Source organism: Sinocyclocheilus rhinocerous, unplaced genomic scaffold (genome assembly GCF_001515625.1).
Source record: "Sinocyclocheilus rhinocerous isolate Xijiao unplaced genomic scaffold, SAMN03320098_v1.1 scaffold796, whole genome shotgun sequence".
In the NCBI taxonomy this organism is placed as follows: domain Eukaryota; kingdom Metazoa; phylum Chordata; class Actinopteri; order Cypriniformes; family Cyprinidae; genus Sinocyclocheilus; species Sinocyclocheilus rhinocerous.
The window spans coordinates 223,279-230,320 of record NW_015631294.1 but is presented as its reverse complement, the minus strand read 5'-3'; the positions used below and the strand labels follow the sequence as shown (position 1 = coordinate 230,320).

General features: G+C 38.9%; 1 protein-coding gene across 1 annotated transcript in view; it reads left to right on the top strand.

Moving 5' to 3' along the window:
• Positions 1-7,042, top strand: part of LOC107741707 (protein diaphanous homolog 3-like) — a gene marked incomplete at its 5' end in the record, with an annotated part of 277,834 nt that overhangs the window by 114,963 nt on the left and 155,829 nt on the right. The gene's annotated exons all lie outside the window — the stretch shown is intronic.

The following is a 7,042-nucleotide window of genomic DNA, read 5'->3' as shown; positions in this document are numbered from 1 at the left end:
AAATTAGAAGAGTTCTAAACTAACGCGCTGTCTTCACTGTATCTAACGCACACACGCTCAAGTCTGATTTATACTCGACGCGTCCGCAAGTTCGCTTAGGTGCACACGGCTAATATGAAGTCATTGCGGTGTTGGCGGAAGTTCGCTTTGAGTGCGCACAACATTTTTTGTAACTTTCCGTGCAGCTCCGCTTCCGAAGATGCACGAGTTCAAAGCGACTCTAGCCGAAAAAAAATGGCCCGAATGGACGGGACCCGACGGGCTTGCAGACCTCTACACCAGGGCGGCTTTTCTAGTCCCAGCTTTTATATATATCTGCCCTGCACTGTCTACGGGGGTAAATTAGAGCTTTTTAATAGCCTTTTAACTGAATTACACGCTGCAGACGGACAACTGGCTAACTCACTTAGCTCCCAGCTCAAGAGTTTTTATTTCAGTATAAAGCATGTCAGTCCATATGGCTACCAGCTTCTAACCAACAATCCCTCTCTCTTTCTCTCTCTTTTACTGCATGCCCTGCTTCCTGGAACAAAAGCCAAAGGTCAATTTGCTTTTTGCTTGCTCTTTCCATTTCTCTCTCCTTTCTTTTTTTCCTGCTCTGTCTTTTAACACACAACACCGGTCCAATGAGTCATTCATTGACGTTTCCTCATTTGCCATTTGAAGTGCACTAATTTCTCACATCTTACCCACAGGCCAGCCGTGTACCAGCCATTATGGAGGGGGCCTCTGACTAACTTCATTAGCTTGTCTTTAAATGTCAAAGGCTCCTTTTTTCCCCAAGCACATCAATTTAAGTGCTCACATCATTGTCATGATGTTTACACCCGCAACCTTTTTCCGAGGTCAGCGGGGGTCTTGATGAATGCACGCACGCACACGTGTCCATGCTCATTTGTGTGAGCGTGAGAGAGATTAGAGTGGACAGATATTTCACACTTTCAGAGTCATAGTTAAATTCAAGGATAGATCCATCTCACCTTTCATGGCAGATGCTTTCCCACTGGTCATTCTGTCCACAGACCAAACGCAGCTGCATCAATCCTCGTCTTCTCCTTGTACCTGCGGGTGCCTGATTTCCCCCTCATTACCTGTCAGTAGCGTGATGAGTGTTTATGACCAGAGCGAATCGGTGGCTGCTCTGGTGTTGTGCCAGCTCTCTCCAGCTGTGGGCAGACAAGTCATTAAATGTCAAACTGGCCCCATCGTGACACAACCGACGTGTCCTTTCTGTCAGCACTGGGTTTACAAGGGGCTGTGTGTGTATGACACCTTCCATTCCTCCTGCTAAGTTTATGATTTTTTTAATAGGATGCTAGTTGGACACAATGAAGAGCAAAGTTTGTGCAATAAGTGTGATCTTGGTACAATACTTGTATGTATCTTAGTATTATGCTGATATGTACACTGCCATTCAAAAGATTGGTGTCAGTTTTTGGAGCCCGGAAATGTAGTTTTGTCACATTAGCCTGTTGTCTTATAAACTGGTTAAATTAATTGTATTTTCTGGAAAGCTTTATAGCCAGTTTAAGCTATTCCTTATGAACAGTGTACAGAATGTTTACATCCTAAATTATACAATCAGCAGTCACAATTTAAACTTAATTATGGCCAATACCAATTTATTTCCACCATGATTGATTAATTGGCAAGCCCCCAGCTTGAAAAGTGACAACTCGTTTGTGCTCATCTCATAAATATGATCATTCTGACAAGATTTAACTGGTTAACACCCCAACCCCCCACCCCCAATAGCATTCCCAAACTAAAATAGATACAGTTTTTGAAGTCTTTGCATTACAAGTTTGAAATTTACATTTGGACAAAAGACACTTGGCAATTTGTTGTCCTTAATTACTGTCATAAAGAAAAAATAGATAGAAAGGCTTAAAGGTGTCAGCGTCGATAGCCTCGTGGTTAGTGCTCCGACCATGTTTTTGTGTTTTGCTTTGGTACCGAAATTGGTACCGAGAACCGTGGATTTTCACTGGTATCGGTACCGAATACTGAAATGTTGGTACCGTGACAACACTAATACATACAATATATACGTATAGTGCAAATGTGCTCGCGGCAACCCGAGTTCCATTTCCGTCTCGACATCCTTTGCCGATCTCGCTCCCCTCTCTCTCCGCCAGATACTTTCCTGTCATTTCTCTTCACTGACTCGTTCGCTAAACTGAGCATCCAATCAGAGTTCTCGCTCTCGTCGACGGGCCCAACACCGATTCAACATGTTGAATTGGGCAAACTGAGCCGACGTGTGGAACACACCAAAAAAACTAGCCCAACAGACAGTCTAATTGTAATTTTTCTTTTTGCCTTTATTTTATTTACTGATGCCTTTCTCTTCACTCTGTTTCAGTGCTAATCTGAGAATAATTTATTGGTTTGATTGTTCCGGTTTGCCGAAACTAGGTCTAAATCAGAATAAGTGATCAGAATATGAATCAAAATATGTGCCTTGTTTTGTAAAATCAATATAGAACTTTGAGATGTCTGATAGATGGCTACTTTTTCAAACAGTGTTAAGAAGAACTGTTTTTGCAGATCAAAGGGTTTGACCATTGAGATTTGGACAGAAAACGGATCAAGCATGCTAATGCAAAGTATTTGAACTGCAAAATTAATTTCTATTTTTGAGGGTTCCAGTATTGTGTGCGCTTCAGTACCGCTGAAGGTCTCTTGTCCAAGGTCAGATTGAAAACACAGTGTTGCTCCGGATCAAGGTATACAAGGCCAGTTATTTCAATGAAAGATTGTGTTTTTATCATTACATGAACTGGCATGAAGACCTTGAAACAAGGCTGCTCACACAGAGGTTGGTCAATAGCATTCTTCCTTTGAAGTCAGGATCCTCCTGCTTATGTAGTGATTGCTCAACACGCTCTATCTCACATATTGTTCATATTCAGTTATTCAGTCAGCTTGTCTGCTTAATTTGTAGGGATGGACAATAAACAATATTTTGATTATCATTTCTGCCACATATATATTTATTTATATAAACACATATATATTTATTGTATATATTTTGAATAATATATGTTTTTAATACATTTTAGATTTTTTTTAAATAGCATTATTGACAAATCTTTTGAATAAAATAAATTAAATAATAATTTGTTCCCACTCCTGGCACTAAAAGCCAAGCTGGGAGACGGAGAGCATGAGAGGATGTTGTCTTGTTCTCCTTTATTAAATCTCAATCAAAGAAATACATAGCTGCTTTTAGTTTTTCGATAATTAGCTTCATGCACCCTCTCAGACTGAATCTGATTGGCAGGGTGGCCATGAGAAGACAACAGCATCTGTTTATATTTGTGCCATTCAGACGGTTATTAAAAGCCATTTTTAGAGAGCCCAGCACGAGGCCAAATTGCTGGCACAGTTGGATGAAGACGGACAAATGTTAAAGCTGGCATGGACCAAACACAGACGGCCTGATCAGAGTGCTGCTGTTGAGAAGGGCAGGACCACTTACAGAGAAACATCCCTCATTCAAACGAACTGTGCAGTTTGTTCTACGTTGTGGAGCAGTTGTCATAGCAAGTTTTTGATTAAAAATCAGACAAATACAGATATAACAAGATGGCTTTTCAAAACACTACTTATTTAGTGAAAGCCCATTTTGTTTTTGCTTTATGGGGGAATTTTTTACTGTCGTATTATGTTGCTTCTCAATGGATAGAAAGACGTTCTGCTAGCACAGATATTTTTTCAGGAGCACAACGCTCATTTTTAGTTTATTTTGAGGGAGCACAGACATCACAGAAATTCAGTGCTTAATCACACCTCTCCCCCGTGACACCAATTTTGACCCATCTGAGGAAGAAGGGAGATTGATTTTAAAGGATAAGTGAAGCTTGTTGAGGTTAAGTGTTGATGCTTTTGAAAGAGGACAGGGCTGGCGTAAGTGGAGGGACAAACTAACTGAACTCTTCGGCAAGCCTGCCATCCATAGAGTCACACATCAGAAGTTGTTGGGAAATGCTGTGATCTTTCGCTGTCTCAGAAGAGTCCTTTACAGATAATGTTTCGGTAAATAAAAACAGAATGCTCAAAAGGTATCTTTTTGTGTGAAGATGGCAGAGGGGAGAACTTCTGATACTTCCTATGTTTTTGCCAGAGGGCTGAAGTCTGTCAGCCTCAGAGGCCCATCATCAATCACTGCAACTTCTGCACTGCAGTCCTTTGGAGCTTCGCTGATTTAGTCTGGACTTACAGTATCGTGCTGTTAGGTAACACGACTGAACCTGACTCAAACAACAAGCTTTTCAGCATGATCGAGTGGGTCGTCTGAAATAGGAAGCTCTATGAAAACCAGCGCTCACAGCTTGTGCAGGTGATTACGCTCTTTAAGCTTTCAGTCCACTATAGGTGATACATCAATGCAGTTTTTAAAACATCTGTCTGCGCTCAGTTTGATGTCTTAACACCTCTCAAGCAGGTACATGAAAGCATTTTGGTGAAAATATCGAGGCTGTGTAAGTGTCTGGATAATTTTGATTTGGCGCACATTGCTGCAGCTCTTGAAAGAGGCTGTCAGTCATAATAATCTGGTGAGTTACTACAGACTCAGCTCCTTCCAAAGCGTATGGTTTCTGTGCAACCCAGTTTAACTGATATACAATGACAGGAACAAGCCTGCTAAAACATCACAATCTTAAAGAGCATTCACGCTGACAGCGATTCACAAAGTGACTGGAGGTCATTGGTTTTCAAGAAGAGTTGGCAGTTTGGGGCTGGATTCAGAAAAGTATAAAAATTAATTGAATTTAATAATGTAACACTTAACACAAGCTCTCTATTCTATGTCTATTCTATCTTATTAAAAAAAAAAAACTTGCTATTTGTTAGGGCTGGGTAAAAAATATCGATATCTCGATTTTAATCGATTCACATTTTTGTGGAAAGAATATCGATTCTTATATGCCAAGAATCGATTAGTCTAGCCTGTTTTCAGTTAATGGACGGAACATTGAAGGGTACTTCCCAACCAATATATCGCAATAAGCATTGTGCTTTGGTACTTTTAATATGAAACAAAGTCTCAGATTTCAAATTCTGTCCATTGTATTGCAGTATTCAAACAATAAATACCGTTTTGGCGCTGTTTAATGTGGAGTGACAGATCGCTGTAGGGCGATCAAAGTTTCAGCACAAAATAAACATGACTAAACTCCCGAAGGTAAGTTAAAAGAAAGAGTACAACTTTACAATCCGTATCCTACCTCATGTAATCGCTCAATCAGTGTTTCAGCCGCGCAAAGACGTCAATATAACGGCTTGTAAACAATGTCACGTAACATCACATTTACCTCAGAAAAAACATATTCGTAACCATAAACTCATTAATCAGCTAGAAAAATAAACTGTAGAGAGGGGCATTTTGTTAAATATATGCACCAAATAACATATTCATTATAAATTTTACTGTTCTTCAATGTTTAATTTATGTTTGAATAAATCATCAAGTTTTTATGACAGCCACCATTATGTTTATATAAAAAAATTAATTGAAGTAGAAATATTATGTAATTGTAACTTTATTATTTAAAAAACTTCATTAAAGTCCCCGTGGTGAAAATCAAGTTTTTTATGTTGTTTATTTGTCTATGTGGTGTTTTTAATATGCTTTTAGACAAACCATGTGCCAATCCATTTATCAACACCATTGCTGAGTATTTTCTCCTTAAAACTAGTTTCCCAAAGGCAGTCACAGAAATGCGTATTGAAACAGCCTTTTTTTTGCTACGTCACAAAATTCAATAACCAATCGCGTCAAGGGATCCTATCCTTAGCATACCATTAACTGTGCTGCAAAGCAGAGGGTCTAGTGAGAAGGCAGCCAGGTTAATCCGGTAACAGTTATATTTTTTCTGTAGATGTTTTTCTAACTGTTAATATTTCCCCCTATTTTCACGATGTCATGTGCTGTTAGCGCTTATTTATTTGTATTTAGAACCGCTAACTTGAATAATAACCCGCGGCAGCAGTGTAAAAGTAGCCCGGAGTCAGATGCACCTCTCCCGCATTGACATCTGCACGTCACACGTGTATGATCGCGGGCGCGATTTGGAATCATAAACTTGGCTGTATTTGAGTCTTCAAGGCATTTTGAGGACACAACATCGTCAAGTAAGTAACTTTAACGAATGCTACAGTATCCACTGTAGTTGTCCGCTAGTAAAAACAGTTTTATCAGTCATTATCCATGTATGAACCAGCGCAACAGATAATGTTACCTCACAAAGTTAGCCATCAGTCTCCTTACGTTGAGCATACCAGCTTATTTCTGGTTCAAACACATATGGCTTAATTAAACCAATATTTCCACTTGCCATTGTATCGGGTTTACTACAGTTTATTTAGTGGATCAGGAGGCGCTGGCTCATGGCTGGCTGGTGTGTGACTGAGTGAAGGCAGGGCTAATTTGCGTATTCATAGATCCGCATATAGTAAATGAGGCAATGGTGTAGAGTTACATTCAAGCTATTTTACGGCGTGAGAGAAATATTTTCACAAGAAAAAACATTTAAATATGTCATTTTGATTTCATTTTGTGTTCCTGTGGCTCAGTGGTAGAGCATTGCGTTAGCAACGCAAAAGGTTGTGGGTTCGATTCCCAGGGAACACATACTGGTAAAAAATGTATAGCCTGAATGCACTGTAAGTCGCTTTGGATACAATTAAATTAATTAATTATAAATTATTATTATTATTAATTATTATTATTAATTATTGATGATCAAAGATGAGTTTTAAAGGATGACATTTTTGACTACAGGGGGACTTTAAGTGTAATTTTAACAAATCAGTCAATTTTAACCTTCAATATTATAGTAATGTTGTACCAACTGACTCATGTATATTTTACAACATTAGTTAAGAGATTTATTTTCCTTGAGAAAATTTGGCATGTACTGTACCTGATATATATATATATATATATATATATATATATCCAAAATAATCAATATTGAATCGAAAAGAATCTAATTGGTAATCGAATCGAATCGAATCGCAAGCTTGTGAATGA